This window comes from Artemia sp. Qi Xiang Cuo, chromosome 11, assembly GCF_049724085.1.
Source record: "Artemia sp. Qi Xiang Cuo chromosome 11, ASM4972408v1, whole genome shotgun sequence".
NCBI classification, from domain to species: domain Eukaryota; kingdom Metazoa; phylum Arthropoda; class Branchiopoda; order Anostraca; family Artemiidae; genus Artemia; species Artemia sp. Qi Xiang Cuo.
The window spans coordinates 40,509,960-40,530,735 of NC_142804.1; the positions used below are offsets into that span (position 1 = coordinate 40,509,960).

The 20,776-nt window shown below is 33.5% G+C and overlaps 1 protein-coding gene across 1 annotated transcript in view; it reads right to left on the reverse strand.

Annotated features, from left to right (window-relative positions):
- Positions 1 to 20,776, reverse strand: part of LOC148946970 (uncharacterized) — a 268,849-nt gene that overhangs the window by 196,043 nt on the left and 52,030 nt on the right. The window lies entirely within an intron of this gene.

Consider the following 20,776-nt stretch of genomic DNA (forward strand, 5'->3'; position numbering starts at 1 on the left):
AAGGTAAAGATGTACTAAAAGAACTGACCTGTTTCAGTAGATGCTTGAATTATGCAGGCTTATCTTAGTTTTGACAACATTTTTGGAGAAGATAAATATCATGGTTGCAGCGGCAGCTGCAACCATGTAAAGAGCGAACCACAGCCCATAGTAACCAAAAGTTGAAACCCGCGTTTAGAAAAAAGCTATCTAGTGAAAAAAATGTCACAAAGTTTAAAGGTTCAATTCAAAACTGTTGATCATTCAAGCTTAATTTTTGGTAGATTTTCAGTTGAAAAGTTTTTAGTTTCAGTTAATTTTTTTCGCAATAATCTTTTACTTTTAAGATGAGTAGGCGATTTATGAAACTTACTAAGAGGGTCTGAAGGGGGAATTCTAACGGCAGTAATTGAGGGGAAAGGACGTTATTGCCCCCTTACTTTTTACCTTAGGCTTTGGAAACACCTTTTTTAGTTCATTTCACTGGAAAAGATACATTTTCATTTAAAAAAATGGGGGAAACAACCGAAAGGGCCCTTTATGGGAATTTGCCATCAAGTCAAACTTATAAAAAGCGATTAGGTATAAATATGAGCTTTTAAACGAGCCCTTAAATAGATCACTTTTGTTACAGTTGCTTTCTAGTTTCTGCTATTCAGTAGGTGATTTATAAAGCCCTGTCTTCACTATGGCTTTTCCAGGTGAAGTCGGCCGAGTAAAAACAGCTTTTTGCTCATCAAAAAACAAACGTTCCTGAAAAACATGTATTGTTTCGTGAAGTATTGATGGTGAACTTAATGTTATAGACTGAAAGTTTTTCGTAGCTGTCAAGGTTGTTTGCAGTATTTTCTAGAGGTGTCTTATCTCCTCTAGATCGGTAATAATTAGAAACTCTATTAAAAATAAGTTTTCAACTGAAACTAAGGAGTGCCATCAAAACTTAAAACGAACATAATTATTCCGTATAAATAAAAAAGATCATAGCAGCGTTGTTTCTACATTAAATTTTAATCGAAAACGAACAAAGATTAATTTAAAAAAAAAAAATGTCCGAGGGAAGTAAAGAGCGAAGTTGAAACTTAAAACGAACAAAAATTATTACTTCACAACCTTCACAGCATATCAATAAAACTAGTACAAATAAACCAACTAATTAGTTTCCCTATGTTTCTAGGATTATAGAAAACTGGCGCTTTACTGAAAACACAAAAGTCAGGTATAAAAACAGGAATATTGATTTGAGAGTCAAAAGTGAGTATGTAGCCTGACAACAATAGATTAATCTTTAAAGTTTTTTTATAGTCTTACACCAATTGTGACCTCAGTATTATCAGGTAGCATTTTGGTCTCGCCAGCTATAATACCAATAGTTAGTAATAGACAATCTTAAATTGTAAGAAATATGCTTAAGTATTACTTGAAATGAAGATGAAATAAGATATAATATGAACTCTGGATATCCGGTTATTTCTCTCTGTACAACAGTGAATTTCAAGCTATGATACAAATTCTAAAGCTAGTCTGTAGTTCAAATGCTATCAAGATGGTTTTATTTCGAACTTGTCTACAAACTAATCATGACATGTCCTTTTCAGAACCAAAACGAGAGCCAGTCATTGAACTGAGCCATTGTACAGAAGTGATACCAAATTAAACGAAATTAAAATAAAGCAACCATCCTAAAATACTTTTTTTTATTCCGTAAAAAGTGTCCTTAATTGGTTTGCTTATACTGTACGAAAACTCCTATATTATTTTGTGTTTTCAGTAAAGCGCTAGTTTTCTATAATCCTAGAAACATAGGGAAACATAATTAGCTGGAACCCCTGAGGATAGCTCTGGGAATGAAAGTCTGCTAAGGACAATAAGGATAATGTACGATCTTTGAAAACCAGTTTCATAGACACATAAACAAATAATGAGTGACAGAATACATTGGACTTGTAACTTGGCTATATGTTAGCACATTAGGGTGTGGGAGTGAGGTTAAGTTAAGTTACTTTAGCCCCACACCTCCCTAGTGTGCAAATATATAGCCCACATTCTATTATTATATAAACTAAAGCATTATGTTTTTATCATATTTTGGCATATCTTATTAGGATTAACATAACTTTACTTTTAAAAAGAAGCAATAAAACGATGCTAATCGAAACTTGTGAAGAGTGGGACACATTTTTTCCATGAAAGTATAAAAAGGCCATTTTCAATAATGACGCTGGTGTCCCAGTTATATTTATATTTTCTGGAGAAAAAAACTGGAGTTTTGAATGGACAAGAGAAAAAAAATTGAAAGCAAATATTTCGATCAGATCGCCAATAACCCATTTTCAGTGATCGGGGTATAAGCCAAGAGTACCAATCTGGGAAAATACAGAGAGGAAGCAATGATTTTATTTCTATTCTCCGCCAGGGAGTAGCTAAAGCATTTCTATTCGGGGGGAGGGGTTCAAGAGAGCTCCATATCCGGATAGTCAAGGGGAATGGGCTATATAATAGTTTTTTCTCCAAATTATTGAGGGGGGGAATCCGTCCCCCGAAACGACGCCCCTAAACACCTTTACACCTTCTAAACACCTGGTTTTTTATTTGCACGTTACTGAAAACAAAATGTGTTATTCTACTAAAAAAAAATAAATTCAACACATGGAAAAGCACTTAAATAAAATATTACATTTACTTTATACTAGGAATTTTTATTTTATTTTTTAGTTAACAAAATTGCCAGATACCTCGCTATTTTTATGTAATTTTTTAGTGGCCATATACCAGGAAAGAATTGTTTTCTGACTTCAAACTATCCAAATATTTTACCCCCCCCCCCTGTGTGCAAACATATAGCCCAAATTATATGTTTCCCACATATTCTGTCCCTTGTCTTTGTGTTGTCTCGCGCTAAGCTGAAAAAACTAACGAAGAAACTGGTTTTGTTCTCGAGTTTTACACAGCGTAAACTTGAGTGAGTTGCCCATAATACACAAGTACCAAAACTCCTTCCCCCTACGGAAATTAAAAAAATGGAACCCAAATAAAATTCTCAAATTTTAAAAGCCTTCTTTTCTACGGGGAGGGGGTATTTTCCAGGGGGTATTTACCGGAGGTAAAGTATTTGGACAGATTGAAGCCAGAAAAAATTCACTCTAAGTATATACTTAGAGTGAATTTTTTCTGACCATTAAAAAATTACAGACGAATAGCGAGGTATCTGGAAATTTTGTTAACTAAAAAAACAAAATAAAATAATCCCTGTATAAAGTAAATGTAATGTTTCATTAGAGTTTTTTTTTCCAAGTGTTAAATGTTTTTTTTCAATGACCGTTTTTCCAAGCATTAAGTACTATTATAAGGTTAATGTATTGTTTCATTTAAGTGTTTTATGATGATCGTTGATCAAACTTTATGTTATTCGTGCCATTCATTTGTGTTATTTTACTCTGTTTATGGCCGTATAGTTGGATTTAAAATACACTTATTCATCTATCTATCTATTATGCAAAATACTTTTACCAAACAGATTTTGCATGCAGACCCGCAATAATTTAACCCCCCCCCCTATTGTGCAAATATACAGCCCAAATTTATTTCTAAAGTAACGAAGAAACTAACGTAAAAACCGGTGTGTTCTCGAATTTTACAAAGCGCAAACTTGAGTGAGTGCATAATACATAAGTACCAAAATTCCTTCCCTCTACAGAAATTAAAAAATTAAAAAAATAAAATTCCCAAATTTGGAAAGCCTTATTTTTCACGAGGGGTATTTTAAGGGGGGGATATTTACCGGGGGGTATTTTCCGTGGGGGTGTTTTCCGGGGATAATCGCTGGAGGGGTAAACGTCGGCCACCATGGAAGTGACGTAATGAAGAACACAAATAACGCTTATTATTACGAGAAAAAATAGTAGAATACGATTGAATGCCTAGCGAAAGAGCACCTTTAAAAGTCGAATATATTAGTTCTGAAATTTGCTTTTTAACTATTTTAGTTAAAATTGTTCTGGCCAAAATTGTTGTTTTGAGGAAATGAAAGAAGCATTTCGATATTTAAAGGGGCATTGAAAATTTCAATTTTTGCTTACTAAGTCCCTTCCCGATAGTACGCGACAACAGTTTTGATAAGAAGACCTCCCAAAGAGAGAGAAAAAAAAAAAAAAAAAAAACGCGTATCCATGACCGATTATCTCGGGGAAGATATGAAATTCTATATTTTTTTGAATAGAGGCTTGAAACTTCCATTTTAGAGTTTATAAAGATGTTGAGTTTGATCACACAATTATCGCCATAGAACATACCTCTTTTTGTGGATGATTTTCCCTTTTTTAAATTATGCGAACTTTTTATGCTAATGATTTTTGGAGGATGATTTTAAATTTAAACTATATACATTCAAATACACCTCAACAACCAGATTATTTTGATGTATTTGATGTATATTCTCATCCAACGTCTGTTCTTACCATAAACAGTTTTATTTAGTATAAATAGTGGGTACTAGTGAGTAGAGTATGACATTATACTTTGCTTCCTTTATGTTCCTTCCGGTGTTATTTGCCCACTTTACGTTCCATGGCACCTTTCCAAGGCAGATTACCAGACTGGTTATTTGGCAGTGTATAATGTGGTCAAACAGGTTTTTTGTTTTTTTTTTAAATCGAAAACTAGAGAGTGTCAAATTACGTATTTAGGAATGCCTTTGTAGGGAAAGCTGTCAATCACCCATGTGTTATCCACAGTTCCATTTTTGAAGTATGTGCTATCAAGAGCAGTTTCTGATTTGTTTTGGACAATTGCCTTTAGCCAACAACAGTTTGATATGAATGTTTCGGTAGATAGGATTTGCGAATTTGATCCTATTAAGGTGGAAAAAAAAGAGTTTAGCATTTGCGAGTAATTCGATGTGTTGTCAATTTAAAATAGTTAAGAAATAAGAGATTTAACAAGAAACGGCTGAAAACTGTTTTGGGGGGAGATGGGTTGATTGTGTATTGTATAATACACAATTGATGTTTGAACAGCGTTGTCAGTGTAAAATAGTGTAACGAGGGCTTGTTAACTCAGGCAATTTGTTATAAATTTGGAACAACATAAATCTATGAAAATCGTTAATGATGATAGAATGACGTTGTGAGTTGACCTAGCTCTACCTCTCCGATGTGTTCTGTATAATACACAAGTGGTTTCAAACTTTTACCTTGAGAATCGGTGTTGTTAGCATAATTTTAAAAAGGATCATTTATGAGTGCTGGCATATCTTATTAAATTATTTAGCTCGAATGATAAATTTAATTTATTTTTTTAATTAATTATTTTTTATGTTAGTACACTCTATATCCTAAAAGTGTCTGATTAAAACTTTTACCTTGAGCATCGATGTTGTTAGCAAAATTTTAAAAAGGAACGTTTATGAGTGCTAGCGTATCTGATGAAATAATTTAGGTCGAATGATAAATTTAATTTATTTTTTTAATTCAGTAGTTTTTCAGCAAGGACACTCGATATCCTAAAAGAGTTTGATTCAAACTTTTACCTTGAGCATCGATGTTGTTAGCAGAATTTCAAAAAAGGATCGTTTATGAGTGCTGGCGTATCTGATGAAATAATTTAGGTCGTATGATCAATTTAATTTATTTTTTAATTCAGTAGTTTTTCAGAAAGGACACTCGATATCCTAAAAGTGTTTGATTCAAACTTTTATCTTGAGCATCGATGTTGTTAGCAGAATTTCAAAAAAGGATCGTTTATGAGTGCTGGCGTATCTGATGAAAAAATTTAGGTCGTATGATAAATTTAATTTAGTTTTTTAATTCAGTAGTTTTTCAGTAAGGACACTCGATATCTTAAAAGTGTCTGATTAAAACTTTTACCTTGAGAATCGATGTTGTTAGCAGAATTTCAAAAAGGGTCGTTTATGAGTGCTGGCGTATCTGATGAAATAATTTAGGTCCTATGATCAATTTAATTTATTTTTTAGTTCAGTTATTTTTCACTAAGGACACTCGATATCCTAAAAGTGTTTGATTCAAACTTTTACCTTGAGAATCGATGTTGTTAGTAGAATTTCAAAAAGGTAGGAGGAATTGAGTTTTATGGATGGCATGGAAAAATGGTACTTGTTAAATATTCGGGTAAACATACAACTAAGAAACGCTTCACTATAAATAAGGCTATCGTGTTTTTCCGAACTTTCTAGGGCGGGGGTAACTATTTAGTTTAAATAATTCTAGGAGGAATTGAGTTTTATGGATGGTATCGAAAAATGGTACTTGTTAAATATTCGGGTAAACATACGACTAAGAAACGCTTCACTATAAATAAGGCTATCGTGTTTTTCCGAACTTTCTAGGGCAGTGGTAAGTATTTAGTTTAAATGATTCTAGGAGGAATTGAGTTTTATGGATGGTATGGAAAAATGGTACTTGTCAAATATTCGGGTAAACATGCGACTAAGAAACGCTTCACTATAAATAAGGCTATTGTGTTTTTCTGAACTTTCTAGGGCGGGGGTAACTATTTGGTTTAAATAAGTCTAGGAGGAATTGAATTTTATGGATGATATGGAAAAATGGTACTTGTTAAATATTCGGGTAAACATATGACTAAGAAACGCTTCACTATAAATAAGGCTATAGTGTTTTTCTGAACATTCTAGGGCGGGGGTAAGCATTCAGTTTAAATAAATCTAGGAGGAATTGATTTTTGTGGTTGGTACGGAAAAAATGGTACTTGTTAAATATTCGGTTAAACATTCGACTATAAATAAGGCTATTGCGTCTTTCTGAACTTTCTGTGAGAGGCGGGGGTAAGTATTTAGTTTAAATAATTCTAGGAGGAATTGAGTTTTGTGGCTGGTGTGGAAAAATGGTACGTGTTGAATATTTGGGTAAACATACGACTAAGAAACGCTTCACTATAAATAAGGCTATTGTGTTTTTCTGAACTTTCTAGGGCGGGGGTAAGTATTTAGTTTAAATAATTCTAGGTGGAATTGAGTTTTATGGATGGTATGGAAAAATGGTACTTGTTAAATATTCGGGTAAACATACGACTAAGAAACACTTCACTATAAATAAGGCTATCGTGTTTTTCCGAACTTTTTAGGGCGGTGGCTACTATTTAGTTTAAATAATTCTAGGAGGAATTGAGTTTTGTGGATGGTATGGAAAAATGGTACTTGTTAAATATTCGGGTAAACATACGACTAAGAAACGTTTCACCATAAATAAGGCTGTCGTATTTTTCCAAACTTTCTAGGGCGGGGGTAACTATTTAGTTTAAATAATTCTAGGAAGAATTGAGTTTTGTGGCTGGTGTGGAAAAATGGTACGTGTTGAATATTTGGATAAACATACGACTAAGAAACTTTTCACTATAAATAAGGCTATTGTGTTTTTCTGAACTTTCTAGGGCGGGGGTAAGTATTTAGTTTAGATAATTCTAGGAGGAATTGAGTTTTGTGGGTGCTACGGAAAATTATTACGTTTCAAATATTTAGATTAAAAGTCTACTACAAATCAGGCTATTGCACCTTTCCGAACGGTCTGTTAACGGTGGTTTTATGTCTTGTTTGGAAAAAAGTCCAGAAGAAAGTTATCTTCAAGGGTGGCTTGGAAAAAAGGTCCGTTTAGGGAACATTAAGCTTTGAGAGGACTGAAAATGGTAGTTATTTAGTAACCGATAAACAGGTGACTTGAAATGCTTCATTAGAAATAGTTTATTGCTAATGATACCTTCTCGACAGATATTTTTTTTATTGTATTTTATAGCTATTAGCCAAACGTTGCTCTGAGTTTGTCACACCAACTAGTAAATATTTATCGGGTTTTATTTTTTCTCTTCAATTATTTTCAGTGTAAACCAATATAATTACCTCATTCTTTTATTCTAACTTAACTTGTAGGAATAGGACTTCTAGAATAAGGATTCATTCCCTCGACTAAATCAGTTTATTCATGTAAAATGGTGAACAAAAGACTATTAAATATCCGTATTCTTCTTCTTCTTCTTATCTAGCTAAACGTTGCGCTGTGTTTGTCACACCAACTAGTAAATATTTATCGGGCTTTTATTTTTTCGTTCAATTATTTTCAGTGTAAGCCAATATAATGCAAGGGGGAGTAAAAATGGTAGTTATTTAGTACCCGGTAAACAGGTGACTTGATATGTTTCATTAGAAGTAGGTTATTGCTAAGGATACCTCCTCGACAGATATTTTTATGGCTCTAACAATTGTACTCTATGCTTGACCAGAGAAACGATTCGGCTTCCCCCCTATTACTCTATGGCCGGTTTTCGACACTGCCTAGGTTATTGCATGCATTAAATCAGTATTTTTTACACAGTGGAACGATAAACACATAACTAATATCTCTAAAAAAGTGAAGATGGAGCATTTTAAGAAAGTGTGTTCACATGATAGTATCATTGTAGCATTGAATTCTGACAAGGAGAAGTATTTAAACTATGAAATAAGTACAAGTGGTAGCACAATCGGAAACGTATGTGTGCATTGTCATGACAGTAAGGAATTAAATTTCTTTGGAGTACCAAAAAAATTCCACTCTTATGTTTGTCGATATGTGAGATTGAGATCTCCAGACATTATTGCACTCAAAGAGAATGCCATCATAAAAATAATTATTGATGAAGAGGGGCATCTTCTTGCTAGAGCTTGTGGTAACATGTTACCCAGCGTTAAACCATATCGTCAGCTTTCGGGTATTAGCATTCAAATGAAAGCAAAGACAAAAAGAAAGGCCTACTCTTCTACTAATATCATAAACCATATCTTGTCTACGTGCCGGAACTGTCACTTGTGTAAAAATAGTGTGATAATAGACAGTGAAATTGTTAGAAAAATAAAAAGGGCATTGGCAGAAAATATCACTAAGGAATATAAAGATGAATCGATGAAAAACAAAATACCAGCAAACGTTACTGCCATTGATTCAACAGTCAATGAATCAAATAATACCAAAGACGAAAAGCATATTGACCCTGTCGATGACACACCTATAAAAATTGTGTATGAGTCAAAATGGAATAATGATTATTCTACTGATTACGAACTAAGAGAAGACAATAGCTACAATATCAAGAGAGAACATGGTGAACCATTTTATGGAACAGATTCAAAATGTCCAAAGTTGTTCATTGATATCAATAATGTATAATAATATATATTTTTGTATTAATATTCTACATGACATTATTTCATTAAAAATATATTATGCATTACATTGTTATGTGTTCATTATTTTTAGATTAAGCTAGCATATCGAACGTTTAGAATGTTTATTAAAACATCGGAGATGTAATTAAAGGAATTTACATACATCATATATCGGATAGATAGGTTAACATAGAGAAAATCTAAGTATAAGAATGAATAAATTCTCTATCAACATCCATTGACAGATACTTGGGATAGCATTGAAAAAATCCAAGTATCAGAGTGAATAAGTTCTTTATCGATGTCTTTAGACAGATACGTTTGATAACACTGACATAATTTAAGTATCAAATTGAACAAATTCTTTATTAACATTCTTTATCGATATCATATGTTGGATACGTCGGATAACATTGACAAAATCAATCTATTAGAATGAATAAATTCTCTACCATCATCCATTGTCGGATTTCTCATTATGAAAAAATTATAAGTAAGTAAGTAGCAAACTCTTTCTTGAATTCAACTCATGGATACACAATGCAGATATTATAAAAAAAAATTGTAATTTCCAGACTTCATTTGCATGCAATAGATACCGAGAGTTCTATGACTCCTCCCCGCAATGACTTCTAAGGGTTTTATGACTCCTCCCCACAAGGAATTCAGATGGTTTTAGGACTCATCCCCCTAGCCATAACTCCATTCAACCTTGAGTGAAGGTATAAAAGTTTGATGAAGTATTTCTCTACTTAACAACTATATTAATAGCTTCCAAGATGATAGGACTGTATGCAACTAAATTTATCGGTTTCAAAAAATCATCTTGTGGTGCTATATTTGAATGTACATTTTAATTATTGTCTATGGAACTCGAAGAAATTGACTGTTATCATTGGATACTGAACTATAATATGTTTGAGTATGATAAAAGCTTGTGGAGTACTACATTACGTCGTATAAAGACTGGGATTCTACGATAGAGTGATTACACCACTTAATAATACTGGTCAGGAACTGAGAAATGTTCAGGAGGAAGTCAATGAAATTTGCAGCTTTTTCGGAGTTGAAGCACTCTACGTAAAGGGTAACATACCTACAGATAAAGTTTTAATTCAAAAGTGTGACCCTAGGATTCTACTTTTCAATCTAGAAGAGTTTAAGTGTCCTAAATTTGAAGGGGCTTGTCACCGTCCTGAAGACGAGGCGAGGTTCCTCGCGGAGTGGATACCTAAGGACATACCTGATCGTAATAAATCCATAAGACATGGTAAAAAACTATTCAATATCATGCGACCATCGTTTCTGGACGTTTAAGAGTGAACTCTAAGTACTATTTTTGTGTTAATATGTGTTGTTGTTATTTCTCAAAAAAAAATCTGTTAATACATTTAAGCAATAAAAGTCTTTGAGCTTAAACCGTCGTTATTCCTTAGAATTGTTCCATTCATTTCATGAAATTATCAAGAAATTGTAAGTAAGTAACAATCGCTTTCTTGAATTCGCTTCCTGGACACAATACAGTTATTTAATTCAAAAAATCATGATAAAATCGTAAGTAAGTAATAAACTCTTTATTGTTTTCACCTATTGAATACACAATACGGAAGTTTCATTCAAGAAATTATGATGAAATTTTAAATAGGTTACAAAATCTTTCTTAAAGTCAGCTCTTGTATACATGAAGAAGAAATTTCATTCAGAAAATAATGAAAAAATTGTAAGTAAGTAACAATGTATCTGTTTGTGTGCAAGGCAGAGAAATTTCATCACACTTTCCACTATTTAATGCCCCCCCGCGGTGTTCCCCACCCCCGATTTTTGCTAGAATTCTTTAAGAATGACCCCTGAATCACAAAAAACCGTTTAATTAGAATAAATAACTCTTTTGAAAGTACTAAAAACACTTTAGCATAAAGAGCGAGGTATTGACTAGGGGGCGAACACCACCGATGTCTCTGATTGGCTCCTAAAAAATGGTAAATTCCACTATTTAATGCCCCCCACCGGCCAAACTCTTTCTTGAAGTCACCTCTTGTATACATAAAGCAGAAATTTCCTTCAAGAAATTATGAAAAAATTGTAAATCGCAGACTGCGATGGGGTGGAGGGGGACATTAAATAGTGGAATTTGTGAGGAAATTGCTCTGCCTTGCTCACACACAGACACATTGTTACTTACTTACAATTTTTCCATAATTTCTTGAAGGAAATTTCTGCTTTATGTATACAAGAGGTGACTTCAAGAAAGAGTTTGGCCGGTGGGGGGCATTAAATAGTGGAACTTACCATTTTTTAGGAGCCAATCAGAGACATCGGTGGTGTTCACCCCCTAGTCAATACCTCGCTCTTTATGCTAAAGTGTTTTTAGTACTTTCAAAAGAGTTATTTATTCTAATTAAACGGTTTTTTGTGATTCAGGGGTCATTCTTAAAGAATTCTAGCAAAAATCGGGGGTGGGGAACACCGCGGGGAGGGGGGGGCATTAAATAGTGGAATTTGTGAGGAAATAGCTCTGCCTTGCACACACACAGATATATTGTTACTTACTTACAATTTTTTCATAATTTCTGGAATGAAATTTCTGCTTTATGTATGCAAGAGCTGACTTCAAGAAAGAGTTTGTTACCTATTTACAATTTCTTCATAATTTCTTGAAGGAAATTTCCGTATTGTGTATTCAATAGGTGAAAACAATAAAGAGTTTATTACTTACTTACGATTTTATCATGATTTCTTGAATTAAATAACTGTATTGTGTCCAGGAAGCGAATTCAAGAAAGAGATTGTTACTTACTTACAATTTCTTCATAATTTAATGAAATGAATAGAACTATTCTAAAGAATAAAGACGGTTTAAGCTTAAAGATATTTATTGCTTAAATGTATTAAACGATTTTTTTTGGAGAAAAAACAACACAACATATTTACATAAAAATAGTACTTAGAGTTCACTCTTAAACGTCCAGAAACGATGGTCCCATGATATAGAATAGTTTTTACCATGTCTTATGGATTTATCACGATCAGGTGTCCTTAGGTATCCACTGCGCGAAGAACCTAACCTTGTCTTCGGAACAGCGATAAGCCCCTTCAAATTTAGGACACTTAAACTCTTCTAGATTGAAAAGTGGAATCCTAGGGTCACACTTTTGAATTAAAACTTTATCTGTAGGTACGTTACCCTTTACGTAGAGTGCTTCAACCCCGAAAAAGCTGCAAATTTGATTGACTTCCTCCTGAACGTTTCTCAGTTCCTGACCAGTATTATTAAGTGGTGTAATCACTCTATCGTAGAATCCTAGTCTGTTTATATGACGTAATGTAGTACTCCACTAGCTTTTATCATACTCAAACATATTATAGTTCACTATCCAAATGATAACAGTCAATTTCTTCGTGTTCCATAGACAATAATTAAAATGCACATTCAAATATAGCACCAAAAGTTGATTTTTTGAAACCGATAAATTCGGTTTCATACAGTTCTATAAACTTGGAAGCTATTAATGTAGTTGTTAAGCAGAGAAATACTTAATCAAACTTTTATACCTTCACTCAAGGTTGAATGGAGTTATGGCTAGGGGGATGAGTCCTAAAACCATCTGAATTCATTGTGGAGAGGAGTCATAAAACCTTTAGAAGTCATTGCGGGGAGGAGTCACAGAACTCTCGGTATCTATTGCATGCAAATGAAGTCTGGAAATTACAAATTTTTTTTTATAATATCTGTATTGTGTATCCATGAGTTGAATTCAAGAAAGAGTTTGCTACTTACTTACTTACAATTTTTTCATAATGAGAAATCCGACAATGGATGATGGTAGAGAATTTATTCATTCTAATAGATTGATTTTGTCAATGTTATCCGACGTATCCAACATATGATATCGATAAAAAATGTTAATAAAAATTTGTTCAATTTGATACTTAAATTATGTCAGTGTTATCAAACCTATCTGTCAAAAGACATCGATAAAGAACTTATTCACTCTGATACTTTGATTTTGTCAATGCTATCCCAAGTATCTGTCAATGGATGTTGATAGAGAATTTATTCATTCTTATACTTAGATTTTCTCTATGTTAACCTACCTATCCGATATATGATGTATGTAAATTCCTTTTCTTACATCTCCAATGTTTTAATAGACATTCTAAACGTTCGATATGCTAGCTTACTCTAAAAATAATGAAAACATAACAATGTAATGCATAATATATTTTTAATGAAATAATGTCGTGTAAAATATTAATACAAAAAATATATATTATTATACATTATTAATATCAATGAACAACTTTGGACATTTTGAACCTGTTCCATAAAATGGTTCACCATGTTCTTTCTTGATACTATAGCTACTGTCTTCTCTTAGTTCGTAATCAGTAGAATAATCATTATTCCATTTTGACTCATACACAATTTTTATAGGTGTGTTATCGACAGGGTCAATATGCTTTTCGTCTTTGGTATTATTTGATTCATTGACTGTTTGATCATGACAGTAACGTTTGCTGGTATTTTGTTTTTCATCGATTCATCTTTATATTCCTTAGTGATATTTTCCGCCAATGCCCTTTTTATTTTTCTAGCAATTTCACTGTTTATTATCACACTATTTTAACACCGGCAACAGTTCGGGTACATAGACAAGATATAGTTTATGACATTAGTAGAAGAGTAGGCCTTTCTTCTCGTCTTTGTTTTTATTTGACTGCTAATACCCAAAAGCTGACTATAGGGTTTAACCCTGGGTAACATGTTACGACAAGCACTAGCAAGAAGATGCCCCTCTTCATCAACTGTTATTTTTATGTTGGCATTCTCTTTGAGTGCAATTATCTCCGGAGATCTCAATCTCGCATATCCACCATCATAAGAGTTGAATTTTTTTGGTACTCCAAGGAAATTCCTCACTGTCATGGCAATGTACGCATACGTTTCCGATAGTGCTACCACTTGTACTTATTTTATAGTTTAAATACTTCTCCTTGTCAGCATTCATTGCTACAATAAAACTATCATGTAAATAAGACTCCTGAAACTGGTCAATATTGACTTTTTTAGAGATATGTTTTATGTGCCTACTGCTACAATATGTAAAAAACACTAACTTAATGCATGCGACAAACGAGGAAATGTCCATTACTACTCATAGAGCACAAGGAGGGGCGAATCATTGTGTCTCTGGGCAAGCATAGAGTACAATTGTTAGAGCAATAAAAATATCTGTCGAGGAGGTATCATTAGCAATGACCTACTTCTAATGAAGCATATCAAGTCACCTGTTTACCGGGCACTAAATAAATACCATTTTTACTCCCCCTAGCATTATATTGGCTTACACTGAAAATAATTAAACGGAAAAAATTAAAGCCCGATAAATATTTACTAGTTGGTGTGAACAACACAGCGCAACGTTTAGCTAGATAAGAAGAAGAATACGGAGAATTAATAGTCTTTTGTTCACCATTTTACATGAATAAACTGATTTAGTCGAGGGAAATGAATCCTTATTCTAGAAGTCCTATTCCTACAAGTTAAGTTAGAATAAAAGAATGATGTAATTGTATTGGTTTACACAAAAAATAATTGAACAGAAAAAATAAAACCCCAATAAATATTTACTAGTTGGTGTGACAGACACAAAGCAACATTTGGCTCGTAGCTATAAAATACAATAAAAAAAATCTCCGTCGAGGAGGTATCATTAGCAATAACCTATTTCTAATGAAGCATTTAAAGTAATCTGTTTACCGGGTACTAAATAACTACCATTTTTATCCCCTCAAAACTTAATTTACCCCACACGTACCATTTTTCCGCACTAGCCACAAAACTCAATTCCTCGTAGAATTATTTAAACAAAATACTTACCCCCGCCTCTCACAGAAAGTTCAAAAGGACACAATAGCCTTATTTATGGTCGAAGGTTTACCAGAATGTTTAACACGTAGCATTTTTCCGTACCAGCCACAAAAATCAATTTCTCCTAGAATTATTTAAACTAAATACTTACCCCCGCCCTAGAAAGTTCAGAAAAACACAATAGCCTTATTTATAGTGAAGAGTTTCTTAGTCGTATTTTTACCCAAATATTCAACACGTACCATTTTCCACACCCGCCACAAAACTCAATTCCTACTAGAATTATTTAAAATAAATAGTTACCACCTCCCTAGAAAGTTCGGAAAAAAAATATAGCCTTATTTATAGTGAAGCGTTTCTTATCCGTATGGTTACCCGAATATTTAACAAGTACCATTTTTCCATACCATCCATAAAACTCAATTCCTCCTAGAATTATTTAAACTAGATAGTTACCCCCGCCCTAGAAAGTTCGAAAAAACACGATAGCCTTATTTATAGTGAAGCGTTTCTTAGTCGTATGTTTACCCGAATATTTAACAAGTACCATTTTTCCATACCATCCATAAAACTCAATTCATCCTAGAATTATTTAAACTAAATACTTACCCCCGCCCTAGAAAGTTCAGAAAAACACAATAGCCTTATTTATAGTGAAACGTTTCTTAGTCGTATGTTTACCCAAATATTCAACACGTACCATTTTCCACACCCGCCACAAAACTCAATTCCTACTAGAATTATTTAAACTAAATACTTAACCCCGCCTCTCACAGAAAGTTCAGAAAGACGCAATAGCCTTATTTATAGTCGAATGTTTACCCGAATATTTAACACGTACCATTTTTTCCGTAACACCCACAAATATTAATTCCTCCTAGAATTATTTAAACTGAATAATTACCCCCGCCCTAGAAAATTCAGAAAAAAACGATAGCCCTATTTATTTTGAAGCGTTTCTTAGTCGTATGTTTACCCGAATATTTAACAAGTACCATTTTTCCATATCATCCATAAAACTCAATTCCTCCTAGACTTATTTAAACTAAATAGTTATCCCTGCCCTAGAAAGTTTAGAAAAACACAATAGCCTTATTTATAGTGAAGCGTTTCTTAGTCGTATGATTACCCGAATATTTAACAAGTACAATTTTTCCAGTTCTTCCATAAAAATCACGGTCTCCTGTAACCATTTAAACTAAACAATTAAACCTGCGTCTCAAAATACGTACGGAAGGACACAAGCGCAGGTAGTGTGGTCATAAGGTTACTTGAATAGTAAAAGCACAGCATCTTCACGTACCATCCACGAAACTCTATGCCTCCTAGAAATTATTGTATCAGAAAACTAACCATTAATCTAGACCGGTCGTAAAAAAACAATAGACTGATTTATAGTGAAGCGTTTCTTAGTCGTATGTTTACCCGAATATTTAAAAAGTACCATTTTTCTATACCATCCATAAAACTCAATTCCTCCTAGAATTATTTAAACTATATAGTTACCACCGCCCTAGATATTTCGGAATTACTCGATAGCCTTATTTATAGTGAAGCGTTTCTTAGTCGTATGTTTACCCGAATATTTAACAAGTACCATTTTTCAATACCATCCATAAAACTCAATTCCTCCTAGAATCATATAAACTAAATAGATAGCCCCGCCCCAAAAAGTTCGGAAAAACACGAAAGCGTTATTTATAGTGAAGCGTTTCTTAGTCGTATGTTTACCCGAATATTTAACAAGTACCATTTTTCCATACCATCCATAAAACTCAATTCCTCCTACCTTTTTGAAATTCTGCTAACAACATCGATTCTCAAGGTAAAAGTTTGAATCAAACACTTTTAGGATATCGAGTGTCCTTACTGAAAAACTACTGAATCAAAAAATAAATTAAATTGATCATACGACCTAAATTATTTCATCAGATACGCCAGCACTCATAAACGATCCTTTTTCGAAATTCTGCTAACAACATCGATGCTCAAGGTAAAAGTTTGAATCAAACACTTTTAGGATATCGAGTGTCCTTGCTGAAAAACTACTGAATTAAAAAATAAATTAAATTGATCATTCGACCTAAATTATTTCATCAGATACGCCAGCACTCATAAACGATCCTTTTTGAAATTCTGCTAACAACATCGATTCTCAAGGTAAAAGTTTTAATCAGACACTTTTAGGATATCGAGTTTCCTAACTTAAAAACTACTGAATTAAAAAAATAGATTAAATTTATCATTCGACCTAAATTATTTCATCAGATACGCCAGCACTCATAAACGATCCTTTTTGAAATTCTGCTAACAACATCGATTCTCAAGGTAAAAGTTTGAAACCACTTGTGTATTATACAGAACACATCGGAGAGGTAGAGCTAGGTCAACTCACAACGTCATTCTATCATCATTAACTATTTTAATAGATTTATGTTGTCCCAAATTTATAACAAATTGCCTGAGTTAACAAGCTCTGGTTACACTCTATTTTAAACTGACAACCCTGTTCAAACATCACTTGTGTATTATACGATACACAATCAACCCATCTCCCCCCAAAACAGTTTTCAGCCATTTCTTGTTAAATTTCTTATTTCTTAACTATTTTAAATTGACATAACATCGAATTATTCGCAAATGCTAAACTCTTTTTTTTCCACTTTAATAGGACCGAATTTGCTAATCCTATCTACCGACACATTCATATCAAACTATTGTTGGCTAAAGGCAATTGTCCAAAACAAATCAGAAACCGCTCTTGATAACACATACTTCAAAAATGGAACTGTGGATAACACATGGGTGATTGACAGCTTTCCCTACAAAAGCATTCCTAAATACGCAATTTGACAATCTCTAGTTTTCGATTTAAAAAAAAAAACCTGTTTTGACCACATTATACACTGCCAAATAACCAGTCTGGTAATCTGCCTTGGAAAGGTGCCATGGAACGTAAAGTGGGTAAATAACACCGGAAGGAACATAAAGGAAGCAAAGTATAATGTCATACTCTACTCTAGTGGATTAAGCGGGTACCACGAAAAAGTCAAGTTTGGTCAATGCTGATGAAATAAAATGAAATAGGATGAATATATGATAGTTTAGAAACAAATTTGGGCCACATATTTGCACATTAGGGGGGCGAATAAAGCATAGCATATATTAAATACGTAACCTAACTTAACCTAACCTAACCTAGTTACCTTTTTCTCCCCTAATCCCCAAAAAACAATCGTTTAAATAGTGTAGCTAATTGAGAAACCACGGCTTTGCAATCATTATCTATAGCGGTCTCTTGCAAATAGCCCGTTTGATGGGTTTCGTGACTGGTTTCCTTGATAGAGTCTTGATAAACAAAAAAAATTAAAAATATTAGCTAGTTTTCGGAACCTTCGTACCAAGGTCTAAATTCCAGAAGTGGTGGATTTTAAACTAATTTGTTCATCCTTTCTTTTTCAGATTTAAGACATGGTATTTTTTTTTTTTTCACTAGCTTGTCTTCATAGAATATTAAAAATGATAAAAGCAAGGAAGCTTTAAAGGTAGTAGGAACTTCAGCTGCCTTCCTCAACTATTCTTTGGACTGTAGGTGTATTCTTGAAAGTTTAATTGGCGTGCCATAACAATTTCCCGATTGAGAAGGATGTCACTGCTCCGTAGTTTTGCCTTAAGATTTCCTCTCCCAATCTACTTGGCGCCATTTTATCAACTTTAATGTTTGTATTGATTTGATTCTGCTCCACTAAGTTCCCTATATTGCAATTAAAATTAATCTAATTGCTTGATTTCTATTTTTATTGAACCGCATAAGAGTAAAACGTAACCTTTTACTAAATTAGGTAACAGATGATGTTTACTTTTCCATTTGTAATTTTAAATAACCCTGTAAATCTTGGTTTTAAAATAGTTAGTTTAATTAACGATAAAAAACAAGACGAATTTGCTTACAGTTTAAACAAATATCACCAATTCTTGAAATTTTGAATCTAGATATGTTGAGGACTCGATTCGTGATTTGGTTGTAGAGCCTTAGCCATACCCTAGTATCAAACTCGTCGATAATAGAATTTAGATTTGCGAATGCGATGTGTTTCTTCTTCATCTTACTGTCACACTTAGCCTAAAGAAGTAGAAGAAGTAGAAGTAGCTCTACAACCGAATCAGGAAATTTGGTTTTAAAAACGGATATCAAAGCTATTTAGGACCCAAGTACATAACTCACTACTCATCATACCAAGTATCTTTAGCAAGGTTCATTATGCAGACAGGAATGTTGTTCAAAACTTCTGCGTTTTCTAATTTAAGGAAATGGTGCTTTAAATCTTCGTAAATTGGTTAATCCTGAAGAATCAAACAGTTCGTGGTAACGAACTGTAAGTAAAGAGCGAAGCGCCTCAATAAAAACTCTGAAAAATGAAATTTTGATAACAATAGATATATCAGAATAATTTGTTTATTATACTGATTCCAAATATATTAGTTTCATTAAGTTAATCTTTACCTATCAAAGTTACGAGCCTGAGAAAATTTGTTTGATTTTCGAAAAAGGGGAGACACCCCAAAAAAATCAAAGAATCTAAAAGAAATTGCACCATCAGTTTCAGCTTATCACAGAACCCTACTGTAGAGGTTTCAAGCTCCTATCTGCAAAAATGTGCAATTTTGTATTTTTTGCCCGAAGAAAGATCACGGATGCGTGTTCATTTCTCCCCACCCCTCGACTCAGTGGTCCTAAAATATCGCAAGAGAGCTCATTCGGCCCGAAATTGAAAGTTCTAGTGCTCTTTTTAAATGACCAAAAATTTGGAGGGCAGATAGGCCCCTTCCCACGCCACTTTTTTCCTTAAAATTCCCCAAAACCTTGATATAGACATTTTGTTCAGCATAGTTAAGAGTCCCATAAACAATACTTTTGGAGATAACATGAGCCGCCACAGCCCCCGGGAAATGGTATTTAAGTTATAAGCAAAGCTTATTGATTATGTTATAGTAAACCGAAGACTGGCAGGATCAATACAAGATGCTAGGGTACATAGAAGTGTTGTTAATGGTGTTAAAAGTAAAGATCATAGGGTTAATTTAAAGCTGAAATTTCGGAAGGGTATACCTCCCGGGAAATTACAATGACGGGAAATTTTAGAAAAGAATTTATGAACTGTCTGATGGCGTGTCAAAGAAAGTAGTAAGGACTTTTGCCAGGACTACTAGTGTTAAAGTTTTATGTTAAGAAAGGAGATGATTAATAAAAAGGAGAAGGGTTATGTACAAAAGTTATCCGGGTGATGGGTCAAATTAAAATAGAATGAATGTAACGAAAGTGAAGGAAGCATTAATATATGAACTAAGGAGGTGTGAAGTGGAGGCCATGGATAAAATTGCCGAGGATCTGAAGATGCAGCTAGACAGCATAATAGTAAAATATTGTACTGGCATGTTAATAAATTGAAAGGGAGTAGTCAATCTGGACATATCCCACTTAAAGACAGGGACGGGACCCCAATTAGTGAGAAGGAAAGAGTAAGAGATGGGAGGAACATTTTGAGAATGTGCTAAACCGAGATACAGTTGCAGGAAAAGATATAGAGGAAAAAAAAGTTTATAATACCTTGGGTGAGAAGGAAGATTTGTTTTGCGAGGCAGAACTAGCGACATTATATACTAAGAGGAATAAAAAAAAGGCTCCAGGTGTTGATAGTGTGGTAAATGAGTTTCTTAAATATGGTGGCTCTCAGGTTAGAATAAATTACTGAAGATTA